The following is a 15997-nucleotide window of genomic DNA, read 5'->3' as shown; positions in this document are numbered from 1 at the left end:
ATTAGTTATCAAAGTTAAGTGGGCACTTACAAAAATCAACAAAACACTAAGAGTATTTCGGCAGCCTGACTCCTAGTCTCTAGCTCTAACGTATCTTCCTTAGATCAGAAAAGAAAACTATTTCTACAGAGTTAATACAACCTTCCACCAAAAATTCTTGCTTGCAGTAGGAAGCAGCAAACATATAATTTAGAAGAAGTTGGCGATCTGATTTGCATGAATAATTCCTGTTTGCATGTATGCTGCAGGATAACTGATGAGCAAGCAGGTTGCCGGGGGTCAGCTACCCAATCAGTGCTTGCAAAATTCAGAGGTTGTGGGTTCAATGAGCATGTGCATTTGACCAGCACACAGATTGTGCCTCAAGCTGAAAATATGGCACAGTACAGGTTGACCCCAGCCATCTAAAGCCTCTGACTTTGCTCTTTAAAATCTGCGCCAAATATGCTGCTGCATCTATACTTTGGAAAAAGAGGCAGGCTCCTGGCAAAACCCTGGATTCAAATACCTCCCTGGCTTTTGAGGGGATTTGGATCAAATTTGGCCCCAAGTCAGCAAAACATTGAAGCATGTGCATAATTCTCCTGGACGTCAAAGGGCCTTAAGCAGGTGCCTAAGTGTTTGCCTAAATTGGGACCTAAATAGCTGACCTCTACAGGCCAAACTCTACCCAGTGATATCAAAGCAGATAGTAAAGTACTGAGTCATAATTCTGTTTGAAATGTTTGCCTTTCCCTAAGTTAACCCCATCACTGAATGCAGCTAGTGAGAAAACCACCTGTCTCTATTTTCAGTGTATTTACTCTGGTCATTTGACAGCACTTTGTCAACATAGTCAGTTTCACTGTTTCCTTGCATAGTCAGCTTCAAGGGATTCCCACAATTCCAGAAGGATATTGATAAGTTGAAGAGGGTTCAGACAAGAGCCATGAGAATGATTAGAGGACTAGAAAACATGCCTGACAGTGATAGACTCAAGGAGCTCCAACTGTGTAGCTTACGAAAGGGAAGGGTAAGGGGTCATTTGATTACAGTCTGAAAGCATCTACATGAGGAACTAATATTTAATAACGGGCTCTGCAGTCTAGCAGAGAAAGGTCTAACATGACCTAATGGCTGGAAGTTGGAGCTAGACAAATTCAGACTGCCATGCATTTTTAACATTGAGAGGAATTAACCACTGGAACAATTTACCAAGGGTTGTGGTGGATTCTCCAGCACTGGCAATTTAATCAAGATGGGATGTTTTTCTAAAAGCTCTGCTCTAGGCATTATTTTGGGGCAGTTCTCTGGCCTGTGTTACACAGGAGGTCAGTCCTTCTGGCCTTGGAATCTATGAAACTATGAACTAACTCAAAAGACCCTTATAACCACAGACAAGGAAGCAGAAAACCCGTTATTTTTTAAAGGCAACTGTCATGACATTCTATTTAATGGGAGTTGTGTCAGAAACAGGAATCTAGTCTAGGTTTGCATAGTGATTTAGGACTGGCATCCCAGAGAGACAGGATGATCTAAAAAGGGGAACTGAACTAGGGGAAAGGAGACCTGGGTTCTATTTTGACTCAGTTCCCCCCACCTCTCCCAACCCTTTGTCATGTTCATTGAGATCATAAACTGTTCAGGCCAGAGGGTCTCTTATGATGTGTTTGTAGAGCTCTACACACAATGGGGCCTTATTTCTGTTTGGTGCTACTGTAATATCAATAATAATGAGACAATTTCAGAACATCTAAGTTGACAGTATCCCTTTAAGGCACTGGCTTTAGATGCCAATTACATCCTTTGTTATTACATTCTCTCATCTCTCCTGTGGTTTTTCAATGCCCTCACTCGCAGGGAAAAGCACATGAGAGTGAAATAATAGCTAAAGGCTACTGAGAAATACAGGGTGCTGCTGCAGCTCCCCTGGTGTTAATATTCAGAGTCTGAGTTCTTCTCCTGGAGAATCCTGGGCAGAGTCACAAAGCGCGGCGGATCGCAAAGCAGCACTTGACATGCTGTTTGAAAGCCCCATGTGCAGGACCTGTTCTCTGCAATCTATTTAGCTTTTGGCATCACTCAGAAGGCTATTTTTAAAAGGTATGCAACTGTCCCAGAACTTTGAAGTGTGGTTCAAGACTGTGTTGTTGTTAAAAGAAAGGGTTTTTTACATTTGTAATTAAACACAAAAACAAGTGACTTATTGGTCCTGAGCTGGCCAAGCCAGGTCAGTTACACTCCACCAGCTGGAGCTGGAGTCTGGATGTTCTCCTTTTCCAGTTTAATAGCATGCCTGATAGACCGTTGGCTTCCTCTCATCCCTGTAAAATGCTGTTCTTCACTATTTGTCAGTTACAAAAATAAATAAATTAAAAAAAATTGCTTCTTCCACACTGACATACCAGGAGAGCAGACGGGTTTGGTCCAATTCTCTATGGCCTAACTGTGGCAAATGTACCAGTTCCCCTAACTGGGACTAAGTCTATTAAAGCAAGACACTGTCCTTTTAAACAGACAGTTCCATCCCAGAGTACAGGCTGGGGAATCCAGCTCAAATGGCCACTGGATCCAGACATGGGTAAGGCAGGAGGGCAACTCCCAGCATCAGCAGTGTTTCTGACAAGCACCAGTGAATTACCACTCCCCATGTGAATGAGCAATAAGGATTGTTATCCCCATTATACAGATAGGGAATCTGAGGCAGAGGCTCCCCACTGCCTGTACAGTGATTTGATAGCAGAAGCCACGTCCCGAGTCTGATATTTAGCCTACTACAACATACTGCATTGCAATCAAGTATGTCCTTTCTGCATCCATATGTCTACCTCCTTTTAAAGTCCAGGATTTTTATGCCGTGCCTGGCTTGCTGCATCTCCAGGTAACAAGAGCAGGAGAATCGGAGCAGACGTAGGCCCCAATTTTTAAAGGTATTTAGGCGTTGCTGCAGTCAGTGTTGCACCGCTTAATTGATTTAGGAGCCCACGGCTCATTTTCAAAAGTAATTTAAGTACTTAGGAACCAAAAGCCCATTGGCAGCCGATTTAGGCTCATGGGTGCCTAAATCCCTTTTGAAAATGAGCCGTGAGTTCAGTATTGCAGCGCTGACCACAGCAATGCCTGAATACCTTTAAAACCAGGCCTTTGACTTTGGAAAGAAAATTAATAGTGGGGTTTTCCCCCTCAAAGTACCACTGTTACTCCAGTTGTGAGGTCAGTGGAGTTAGGCTGATGTGATACTGGAATAACACAGTGGTGAATCAGGCCTTAGGTTATATTACTAGCTATTTATTGCTCCTGTTCTAGGCCCAGGATCAGCCCCCTTCCATCCTGTGACCCATCGGGAACGGCGCTGAAATCCGTGCTGCTGTGCCGGCATGTAACTGACAGCAGAGAGAGCAAATGGGTTCATTATCCAGAGATTCCCTTGGATTTCAACGACACGTTTCGGTTAAGAAGAAAAACAAACCTAATGTGTAACACTGAGCAAAGCACTTGGGTCCCATTAAACTCACTTCCCATGGACGTATTTTCTCTGAATGGGAAGCCCCGAGCCAGACCCCCAGAGCTACGTTCGGCACGTTATTGAAGCGCAGTTTTAAGCTGCAATGGAGTCAGAGGCTGCTAACTGAAGATGACAGTTGACAGGAGGGGAATGAAATGATTCTTGACACATGGCGTGGCGAGATATTCCCTCTTGCCATCAATGCATGGCGCTAAGACAGGTATCCTTAATTAACAAGTAGCAGCTCCAAAAACAAAAGCAGAGAGGAACTTTTGGGGTTTTTTTGTTTTTTTTTAAAGGGACACGAACAATCCCTCTGGGCCACATTTTTCAAGTCTTTATAAGCAGATCCCTAACTATCTATGGGAGGGATGCAGAAATTTGATTCCAGCTGTGGTTTTGTAATTCGAATGCTGCCGTGCTTTAAAATAAGTTTGACAGCCCTCCCACTCCCCAGGGGGAAGGGTGAGCCTCACATCGCTCCTTGCTACTCTTCTGGACGAGCTAGGAGGCATTTGCTGGCTCCAAAAGGAGTTCCACCCAACTCTGCTCATGGCCATGATATGGGGCTGAGAAGGTTGGGGGGGTTAATACACGACCCTGAGGTGGGTAGGGAAGCCCCTCCAGTGGGTGAAACCAGGAAAAAGAAAGCAATTCACTTCTGTATTAAGAAACCTGTCAATACCAAGGTGCACCCTAGAAATTAGCTAGATAGCTAGATAGGTGATGGCACTAACACCCTTGGGTCCTCTCACTACCATGCCGCTGGGCACTCGTACACAAGACTCACTCCTGAGCATTCACGCTTGCATTCTCCACCAGCTTCAGCAGCACAAGAAATTCAGGAGCCACAGCAATTTCTATGAATGATCAACCATAAAAGAGAAATAGATCCTCGCCAAACTGCTCTCTCCAAAGGCCACATGTGGTTAAGAACATAAAAATGGCCATACTGGGTCAGACCAAAGGTCCATCTAGCCCAGGATCCTGTCCTCTGACAGTGGCCAGTGCCAGGTGCCCCAGAGGGAATGAACAGAACAGGGAATCATCGAGTGATCCATCCTGTTGCCCATTCCCAGCTTCTGGCAGAGGCTAGGGACACCATCCCATTTTCAAAGCCGGAGTTATTGTGAGAGCAATTCATGTACTGTGCTCTTGCCTGCCCAGGCACACAGAATGACTGGCAAATTCCATCCTGAGAGGCATAAACAGAGTTGTGTGCCGATCAAACCGATTGCACATGACAATTAAAAATACTGTACAGACCCGTTTACGCGCAAATCTGCTTAATGCGCGGTAGCGCCATGCCTCTATTTAACACGCGGTACAGGAACTGGCTGTGTAGCGCTACAGATTTGCTCACTAACTCACTGACACAGAAATCGACAGGAAGTGCGGAGCGGAAACGTGTTGTACGTTTTTACCGTCGATGGGGGGGAAGGGGGAAAGGGGCAGCAACATTAAAGCACTGCCGTGGTAGTGCTTTAAGGACGGTCCTTTGCCACGGCAGCGCCTTAGGGACCCTACCAGCAGAGCCACTGACGGGGGAGGCAAAAAGGGCAGGGACATTAAGGCGCTGCCGCGGCAAAGGACCCTGCAGCACTTTAAGGTCCCTGCCCCTTTTGCCCCCCCCTCGGCCGCCAACAGGTGCGGGGAGGGAGGGGGCGCAAAGGGCACAGCTGCCCAGAGGCCAGAGATTTAAAAGAGCCTGGGGCTCCGGATGCCGCTACTGCAGCAGAGGCGTCCGGAGTCCTGAGCCCTTTAAATTGCCCCGGGAACCCCAGGCGGCGCAGCCTAGAAGGGCTGGCTGGGGGATGCTGACCCCCTAGCCCCGCTCCTTCTGGGGGCCAGAGCCGCCCCCACCCCGGACCAGTAAGTGTCCTGAGTTACTTTCACCCTTGTGTAGTAATAATAATGTTTTAATTAGATTACACATTTGAATTTATATTCTTGCAAAGCGCCATTAAGAGATAGGCCTGCAGTATTTGGGACGCTGTGAATACATATGTAATCCTAGATAATTATACGTATATATATATATAGATATCTTAAGATATTTCAGCATGGCCCTATTAACCCACGGTCCATTAACACGTGGTCGTGACGGCTTGACTCCCGACATCCACGCGTAAACTGGTCTGTACTGTAATACCTGTTAGTACGTTAGTGTAGGAGGAGAAACAGAGTTAAAATAAAAAAGCAAACCAAAACCCACTTAACAGAGAGAGCTCCAGTCGTTACCCATCAGATTTTGCTCATGTATTTTGTAAATGGCTGGTGGGAAATGCAAGCATTTGGGCACTGCTGTTTACACATTGCCACTGGAAGTCTTTAGAAGATCATTTTTCTGGGACGACTCAGTAGCTGCAGTGGGCAGGCACCTTCAGCGATACATTTAATATCGTCACAAAGCCAAACTATACACTTCAAACATCCTGTTCACTTGCAGCACACAAATACTTCAATCAAGTGACTTTGGTGCCAGTGGAAGGGGCTAAGCTGACAGTCCTGGAGACCCATCTAGTCTTGGGGGGGAGGGATAGCTCAGTGGTTTGAGCATTGGCCTGCTAAACCCAGGGTTGTGAGTTCAATCCTTGAGGAGGCCACTTAGGGATCTGGGGCAAAAATTGGTCCTGCTAGTGAAGGCAGGGGGCTGGACTTGATGACCTTTCAAGGTCCCTTCCAGTTCTAGGAGATTGGTATATCTCCAATTATTTATTTATTTATTTATTTTTTATTTTAGTCCCCCGTCTGTCTCTGACAGTGCCAGATGCTTCACATAGAGGTGAGAGAACCCCACAGTAAGAGATGTGAGATAGTCTGTCCCCCCTCCCCCGCTTTGATTCTCATTCTGGTCTCTTTTAGCTCGAGACTGGTTGATGCCCTGAAGCAGGAGGTTTAATATCCCTGCCAAAATGTTCATCATTATGATAAGAATTGTTGTTATCCATACAGGTCTCCAATCCCTTCCTGTGGCAGTGAGTTCCACTGTCTGATTGGACTGTCCACAGGACAGGTACGGCATGGGCAACAGCAGGGCAACCTTCCCCTCACACACACCACTCTGCTGCTGTCGCCCATCCCTGACCTAGACCTGGCTATTAGGCATGAGAGAGGAGGTCAAACACTGACTCTGGGTTAATGCCAGCCTTGGACTTTCTTCTGGAGCCAGCCAAAAGGATGCCAACCAGTGGCCTCCTGTGGTGATGGTTCCTATCCTCTGGGAACAGGTCTGAGAATCGTGCACTCATTTCACATAGGCCACTGAACAGTCCAGCCAACAGACAGTTTCGACTGTCGGTCGCTAAGGTCCTGAACCTATCCCAGTGAAGTCAAGGGGAGTCTTACCATTGACTTCTGTGGGTATCAGATCAGCCCCATATGCCTTGGCTAGGTTCAGGCCAGTGACCTAGTGACGAAAGGTTCCATCACCCATAACAGTCCCTCAAGGATTAGCAAACATCCGTCTCTGGCATCAATGGCCCCTCCATCACCATAGTATCCCATCCCCCTGCTTCTTAATATTTTTGATGAGAGATTTCCAAGGTCCTCCTTTCAGGAACACAGAAGCCTCAGCCGCCTGGAAATGGCAACTCCAGAGTTCATACAGTTCTATCACCTGTCCACAGAGGTGTGAAAATCTTTCAACTGCACATGAAGGCATTTGTGTAGTAGTGCATTTAAGTGTGCACGCAGGCAAAATTACACACTCCCCACAGCTTCATGGCTCGCTTATAACCAGGATCCTAGTGTGTGACTCAAAAGCCACTAAACTATCCTGTAAGTGCTGTGCTTTTCCTGCATTTCTGTTCCTATAGTCTCTCATAAGCAAGAGAGCAGAGAAAGAGACGCATCCGACAATCCAGTGATGACATCCCCACTGAAACAGTTGTGATGTCACAAAAGCTGGACTGTGGCATCAATAGATGACTCAGAAAGCAGGACAAGTGAGGAAAAGGTAAGTTACAGCGCTCAGCATGGAGGGGACGAGAGGAAAGCTTTTGATTAATGATTTTCGGATCAAGACATTAAATATTGCAGTTTGCTGGGGTGTGGGAGCCAGGTTTTAAGGCTATGAAAGAAAAACCACCTCAGCAAGGCCTCGACTGATGTAGAAGCCTGTTACTTGTAGAAAGTTGAGCACAAACAAACAATGAACAAAAATACTGTGTCTCCAGAGTTAATACTCTGAGATTGAGCTTTGTACCCCACAGGAAGCTTGGGGAGCAGGGTTTTCACACAACACTGTGCAACTCCTTTGTTTGGTTTGAGATAACAGCAGATGCGAGAGCTCTATCAGATTTCCCAGGAAGTCACCAGTAAGGGAGTGGGTGTAAAAACTACAAGGAACATCATTAGCAAAATCAAATGCATACTTGATGACTCATCTGCACTCTCCTGCTATTATGTGTCCTGCTGAGCTCCAGTCAAAGAGAGAGAGAGAGAGAATAAATAATCGTTTAGGACTTACAGAGTTCCTGCCATCCGTCAAAGTGCTTTAGAAAGCTAATGCACCATTCCCTTTTTACAGATGCGGAAACTGAGGCACACGGAAAGGCAATGACTTGCCCAGGGACACACATCAGCAAGTCAATAGCAGAGGCAGGAACAGAACTCAAACATCATGTCTCTTGAGTCCTGTGTCCTGTTCACTGGACCATACCTACCTCCCCACATACATTTGGTTGAGATATAGCTCATGTCTTCTAGAGGAGAACTGGAATGAGGCTACGTATGATACAGAAAACACAGGACATCTGCTCTTGTAGGAAATTCCCATGCTGCTGAAGGAAGGATATGTTGCTGCAGCTGCATTACCAGAAATGTCTCCTAGATTAGCTCAGTTTTATGAACTCTATCCTTTAAATGATGTCCAAATCCAAGATGTACAGGGCACACATGAGAGTAGAATACACAGTGCTGGCTCTTTAAGAGAATACTGTCAGTGTTTTCAGATATTACATTTAGCTACCCACCCCTCCCGCTTATCTACTAGCAATCTCCATGGAAATGTTAATGCCTTTTTCCTCTACCACAAGCACTTCTATGTGTTTTTAAAATAGACGAGTGCCAGTATCTCTGTTCTCATAAGCTACCCTACAATGACAAGTAAGTGAATGTGAGCACATGCTCATTAATAAAATGCCTGCATGCACATCCAATACTCATAAGCAATCTATAGCAACAAACCAGCATGCATTACCCAGTGCTCAGAAGCAACCCTACAATAACACCCACCGGGATTGCTTTAGCAATGCAGGAAGTTATGGCAATAATGACACAGATTTCAAGTTCCAGCCTCCAAAAGAAAAAAAAAAGTAAGATACAGATTTGTAAATGATAAAAGATACACTGTTGGGTCTTTTACATCAGATTTTTATGACGTGTTTTGAACTACTTTGCAAAACAAGAATATACTTTGTTCAAGTAACTGCTCCTCCTCAGGAGCCATATTCTGATTTCATTTACACTGCTGTAAATCAGGAGTAACTCTACTGGTTTATACTCTGTTTACATCCACATATATAATATTCAATCTGGGTTCCAGGATTATTAAAAAAAAAACAACCAAAACCAGCTAGATACGAGTCTGAGAAGTCTTCTGCAGAATAAATACTCACCAGTCAAATTTAATATATACAAAGGGCCTGATTCTTGCTTACATTAAGTTCCCTTTACACCACAATGTAAGGAACTTTAAATTATATTTAAGTACATTTGCATCCTTTTAAAGGCTGCTTTACACTGCAAAAATGGTGCAAAAAGTAACCATGGTGTAAATATGAATCAAGCCAGCTCCAACTGGATGCGGTAACTGTGCTGAAAACTTTGGGCTAATTCTTATTTACTTGCAGTGTAAGAGGGCCTTAAAGTAAATATAATTTGCACTCATGTTAAGGTTCCCTTATACTGTCAAAGTGGTGTAATGGGGCTCTAGTGTAAATGAGAAATAGGCCTTTTGATTTTAGTGGCACCTTTTGGGTTGTTTAAAAATAAATCTCTTAACTTAATGATGCTGCTTCACCCAAATGCAAACTCATTCTGTGCCCTGGGCTCTCATCAGCTCTCTCAAAGGGCAGCAATATTATGCCTTGTCGGGGCTTGCATGGAAGGACAAACCAGGCATTGCAGGAAGAAATATTGGTGATTCAGCTGAGTCAATACTAACCCAGTGTCCCACCCTGGTGGTGCCTTCTTTGGATGGGACACAGAACTGAAGTTCTGGCTACTTTGGATTATTAAAAACCCCAGGTCACTTTTCATACAAGTAGAGATGTTAACCTCAGTGTTCTGGCCAAGTTACACTTTAGAGAACTCTGTTCTGCCTACAAGCATTCCCCCCTGCAACTGCAAATGGTTAAGGTGTCCTCCTCCACTCCTGGTCCCAACCTGTTGTGCAGCTGTCATGTTCCACTCCAGATGTGACTTCGTTTTTATGGTGGGAAAAGTGACCTCTGTCTACAGTGTTAGTAGACTGCTATCTGATCCTTTGTAGGAAAGGGACCACATTCGTATCATATATTATCATTGGGCAAAATACTTACGTCCTTAGTGTTTACTCATTCAAGACTCCCATTGAAGTGCATGGGAGTTTTTGCATGAGTCAGAATGTTAATATTTGACCCACTGATATTATTAACAACAGTGGTAGTGATAGTAAAATTAAGTGATTATGATTGCTGTTATTATTGGTTTTGGAAAATTCACCCATGCCCTGTACCATCCGGTGCCCATCTGTCATGTATTCAGGACCTGGACAGGTAAAGGCCAATATGCTACTGACACCCACAACAGATGAGGTAAGAATTGTAGGCGTATTCTTTTCAAAGGCTTCAGTCGCCAATAGCCTCATGCCTGGCAGCGTTGGTGTTTGAATTCTACAGGACTAGGTTATAGTTTCTGAAGCTGTTCAGCCTCTATGGAGTTAAGTAGCACAGAGTGACTCAGATTCCTCAACCTAACACTCAAAAGTCGCTGTATAACCAGACTTGGCATTTTGAGACAGCTCCACAAATCCAGAGGCTAAAACACACAGTCTTCCGTTTGTCAAAAGAAGGCAAGTCGCAGTTAATTGAGGAAACAGAACCCTTCCCTCAACCCCCCTCAAGGCTGCTGCTTATTTTTTCAGAGTGAACATTGTGCAAAGAAAGTGAAATTTAATTTGGTGATTCCTTCCTCCCCGACCCCAAGCTGGTGTTTACTTTTAACTCCATCAGTTCACGAACCCTGGAATCACGTCGCAGCTGTTCAACAGCGACTTGCGCCTGACACAAGATGCGCAGAGTCCACCTTTCTCAAAAAATCCTGGTTTATTTCAGTGGTACGGCAGAGATCCGTGATCTGTCACCACAATAGCCTAAGCCGGATGCCAATTCACAATAGGACGCACTGTACTGAGGAAATGCCTATCTGGCATTGTACATTATTTCTTACACAATTCATCATATGGAGACACCACACAGAGAAAAGGAGGGAGGGTGGGGATGGGAGGGAGCCAAAATAAAATGGTAACGGAAAAATAAAAAACCTCTCCACTTCTTCACTCCTCCAACTATAGGCGAGATTCCCCTCCCTCCCTCTCGGCTGTACCTTGCTGCAGAAGAAAAAGCTTCCAAAACGTACAGTAGTTGTTTTTTTTAAAAAACTCACTCTAACTACTGCACACGATTCAAAGGAAATATAGGAAACCACAATTCTCAGCTCTCCATGAGAGGCAAATGGAAAGTCACTTAAAGTGACTCCTGTCTTAAAGTGGCAGGATCCATTTTCTTTGTTATGGGAGAAAAAGGAAAACCAAACCAAACCAAACCATGCAAACGTCAGTAGAATGCAGTTCATCTGCCCAGCTGTGAAGGTGCAACTGGTTTGTGCAATGAGAGGTGCCATGCCATTGTGAGCCATTTTCTTGTACTATCCTAGCAAGTCCAGGTGTCTTCCACAAGTTGAGTAGCTAAGCCAGGAGACACTGACAGAGTCCCCAGAGGGTCGCATTCTGCAAAGGAAAAGCCAACTGGGGTTTTCACAGCGTAGGTATTGGTGATACAATGCATGTGTGATTCCTAAAACTTTGCAAGTGCACATTAAACCGTCCCTAGTAGTAGCCAGCAGGGGAATGCAGTTTCATAAGGGCACTCCAGAGATAGTAGGCAGGAGGAAAGGGGCTAAAAAAAAAGAAAAGAAACAACCAAGGAAGAACTCACATCAAAGGCAACTTCTCTGTACAGCAGATGAACAGATCTATCTTCACATCCTTTTTTAAAAAAAATACCAGATGAACTCAGGGGGGAAATAACTGCATTAACTCCTTGTCTCTCAGAGACAGAGGGACTATCACACACCGGGGAAAGAAAAATCACAGCATTTCTTGATGCAAGCAGTTTGAGTTTACAAAAGGCAGCAGAGCAATGACAGCAGAAGCCGAGCCATGTTTATCTTAGGGGTTCCCGTGACGAATACCTAACCCGCGGAAGCATGACCACATCGACAGCTAATAGAGAGGGAAAAAAAGGAGGTGGGGGTAGAGGGAAGGACTTTTTAGCTGTAAAAATAAAAGGCCGTTATTTAAAAAAAGCTCTGGGATGACACAAATAGCTGAAATACCTCAGAGCAGAGAAGCATCATTTTTAACTCTTGCAATTGTGACACTGAATGAAAAAAGGAAAGAGGAAAAAAAGTTGAGTTAAAGGTACTTTTCAGTGCAAATGCAGGACCCCGTAGCAAAGCAGATTACTAAAGAAAACAAAAACCCTAGGAAATAACTGAAGCACACGCTGGGAGCGAGGTATTAAAAAACCCAGAACACTGACATGTGGCAAACAGCAAATTTTTTTCCCCTCCCCGTCTACAGGCCAAACACAAATAATATTCACATTACATCAGTGAACAACCCTAAATGACAAAAGGGTGTTTACTTACCTCATTATAAATCTGCTGATGGAAGGGCTGCGTTCTCCTGTGTGGAGTTGCAATGGAAAAGTAAGGGAATTACGAGCTGCCGTCTAGCCCTGTGCAGTTCCTCAGTAATCTGTGGATAAAAAGAGAAGTCTTCATTACTGACCACAGGCACGGAGACTTGCAGCGCACGCCCCCTCCAAGCTGCATCAGCCAGTAGCACATAGAAGTTAGTCTACAGGAGCAGGAGACAAGCTGAGCAGAGACCACAGTGATTTATCTGCACCTCTGGTGGAAAGAAAAAAAAAAGAAAAGGAAAAAACCCAGCTCAAAATATAGCAAAGGGGGGAAAGGAGGGCCATAGCATCGGTAGGATGACAGGCATGGGTGCATGCCAAATCTCAAAGGGAAAAAACCCCACCACACGCCTTTAATCAAAACTTAGCCAAGACCTTAATTAAAAAAGCCCCTACAAAATATCAGATAATGGACTGCATTTTCAGGCCTTTTTGAAAAACAATCTCAGATGGAGACATTTCTAAACTCCTGCCAGAGAAGGGAAAGCTGCCAATTTTAGGTTACAGTATCAAAGACATGTATCCTCCGCACCCCAAATCTCAGTTACACCAGGGTAAACCCAGAGTCACTCTCTTGGTGTCAGTGGGGTTATTCCTGATTTACACCAATGTAACAGAGTGGAATCAGGTCCTATCTCCAGTGACTTCAGTGCAGCTGCTCTGGATTTACACTGGTGTCATGAGAGCAGAATCAGGCTCTATTTGCATTGACTTCACTGCAGCTGCTCCTGATTTACACCAGTGTAACTAAAAGAAGAATGCTGCCCTTTTCCCTAGGTCACAATTAGATGGGTTTGCATCTTGTTTAAACAATACTCTCCTTGTAATTTTTAATGATTAAAAGGTAAAAAGGATTGTCCCCATGTTCTCTGTTGAGAGAGGCAGTTATAGCATTTGAAATCCCATGTGAAGCCAATCTGGATTTCCACAGCATGAAGATCAAATTCCTTTTAAAATTATGCTTATTATGTATGTAGCTCCATAAATGTAGAGAATTATTTGTCATCTAATCTTGACAATCAAGTGGAATTTCAATAAAAATCTTAGGCTGGACACCATCCAAACTGATTCTAATACAATAATATTTATAAGCGCATATGTTTATACTGTATATGGGAACAACTACAAAATGATTTTGAGAAGATGGCCTGGGGATTAACAGATTGGAGTACTGGGTCTAAAACTACTTTTGGCTTTGATGGTAATAAAATGCATGTGGTTTTGACGTAAGCCTCAAAAGCAACCAAACATTTCTCAGTTGTATTGTCATTGCTATATACTACAGAGAATCTGTGTCATAGTTTGTACTATTGTCTTATATAATATGGACAACCTGTATCGTGTGCTCCTTTACAGTTCCCGACACAAAGATAAATCTATAGATTCTCTCTCGTTCCAGCTCTATATACTATAGAGAAGCGGTATATAACAACACACGCTAGTTTGCACTACTGTAGTGACTTTCCTTAAAAGGATCTCAAAGTGCAACACAAACCTATTCTGATGAGAAACAGAAAGTAAAGTTTCGAAAAATGTTGCAATGTCCCTCTACTCACCCTTCCCCATTTTCCAGCCAGATCTAATGAGCATTATTACGTTATGCCCACTTTACAGGTAGACCACCTGACATATAGCAAGATGAAGTGGCATGCCAAGGCCACCCAGCGAATCAGAGTGGGAACAGTACCCAAGTGTCCTGCTCACACCTCAAGACAACTATCGCCTTTACCACCACAGCCTCATCCTAGGAAACTTCTGCATAGGCTTAATTGGAAGGGCTGGGATCGATCTAAGATACGCAACTTCAGCTACGCTATTCGCGTAGCTGAAATCGAAGTATCTTAGTTTGACTTATCCAGCCATCCTCATGGCAGCAAGTCGACCGCCGTGGCTCCCCCATTGACTCCGCTTACTCCTCCTGCCCAGACAGAGTACGGGCATCGATTCAGGGACCGATTTATCACGTCTAGACGAGACATGATAAATCAATCCCCAATAGATCAATTACTATCCGCCGATCCGGTGGGTAGTATAGTCGTGGCCTAAGTATGTGAATAGTCCCTGACAGTCAAGCATGTACATAAATCTCCGCAGGTTCAGGGATTATAGTTCAATAGTATATATGACAGGGAAACTATATAATCCCCTCTCCTTTCTAGACCTCTGTACTATGGAGAACACATATAATGCATCACTTTGGTAGTATGTCACATATTCTCTAGAGAACATCACTAGCACGCTTGTCTTAACATCTGTTTTGCAAAATTTAGAAAAGACCTATGTTTTTAAAACACACACAAACACAATAGCATGCTCACATAGTGTGTATGCACAGTGCCCATGTGTTACACCCACAAAGACACACACATACAGTGAGAAGTAAAATGAATGTAGAGTCACCTGCTTTTGGCAAAATTGATATAAATCCACAGTAAACTTCACTGAAGCCAATGAATTTAGGCTGGTGTGAGATGAAACTTTTAGCCCATGTATTGTGCTTTGTTGGAAAAGCAGACCATCAGTAAAATAATGAAGATTATAATACAGGCTGTATTCATATAATTGTTCTGCATCCACGTACATGAAAACATTTCTGTCATTCTAATTCCACACAATAAAAGGACATTTTCCTTTCAAAGTTCTCTGGTTTTGCCTTGGTCAAGACATTTCTCATGTGACATAAATCAAAGCCAGGTGCATCTCTTTGCAGTAAATGTTTGCTAATAAACACAGCTGAAAAATATATGGCTGCATTAAAATAAAACCCATCCCATTCACTTTAAGATGCATGACTAATGATCACTTCACTTGCAGGTGGTATTGATTTCCATCTGGAACTAAACCTTTGTAAGGTATTAGATATTAACAATGAAGAACCCTGTTCTATCACACTTTGACTTTATTCCATGACACCCAACACACATTTGCTTGTTTTTACTGGGCACTACAGACTGCAGGCTAACATACTGCTGCATGGGCTACAATGGGTGCAATTTTTCTTTCTGCACTCACGTTTACCCATATGCTTCTGGTACCTGGCAATTGTGGAGGGAGCAGTCAAATGGAATGCTGCTCAAACAGCCGCTGTGCACAGAGATGTCCCATTCTGCACTCAGATGTTTGTGCTGGCTGATTGAATATTCATTTGTTCCTGATTTCCTTTCACTTCTGCCAGATGCTCACACAGAGGTGAAGTCTGGCAAGCTGGGTGCCTGTTGACTCAAAGACACGATGATATTTACTTGCCACTTGGAAGAGGGCAGCAGAGGTCATTCCTAGGAAACCAGCGGCCGTTCCTGCGATGGGGGAGAAAATTGACAATGTGAGCTCCCTCACTGCATTGTCAGAAAGACTGTGGCCATTTCTTTTACAGATTGTCCCAACCCGATGCCCCAGATCCAAAGACTCAGTCTTTGGGGAGATTTTCCAGCTCTGGTTTTTGTAAATTTCCCCTATATTCAGAGTGAGCCAAACCAGACTCCCAGCTCTAATCCCAAACTGTGGGCTTGTCAAAACCCAACTCCAGCTCAGGACGCACATTTTG

At 44.0% G+C, this 15997-nt stretch overlaps 1 long non-coding RNA gene across 1 annotated transcript; it reads right to left on the bottom strand.

Annotated features, from left to right (window-relative positions):
- Nucleotides 1–11249: 11249 nt before the first annotated feature.
- On the bottom strand, nucleotides 11250–15743 carry LOC120384239. The gene is made up of 3 exons (XR_005588702.1): nucleotides 15489–15743; nucleotides 12401–12509; nucleotides 11250–11477 (listed from the first exon to the last, which is right to left on the bottom strand). It is a non-coding gene; the product is annotated as an uncharacterized LOC120384239 (long non-coding RNA).
- Nucleotides 15744–15997: the final 254 nt, after the last annotated feature.

Source organism: Mauremys reevesii, linkage group 16 (assembly GCF_016161935.1).
Source record: "Mauremys reevesii isolate NIE-2019 linkage group 16, ASM1616193v1, whole genome shotgun sequence".
Taxonomy (NCBI): Eukaryota; Metazoa; Chordata; order Testudines; family Geoemydidae; genus Mauremys; species Mauremys reevesii.
The sequence above is the reverse complement of the archived record's forward strand: the minus strand, read 5'-3'. Positions and strand labels throughout refer to the sequence as shown.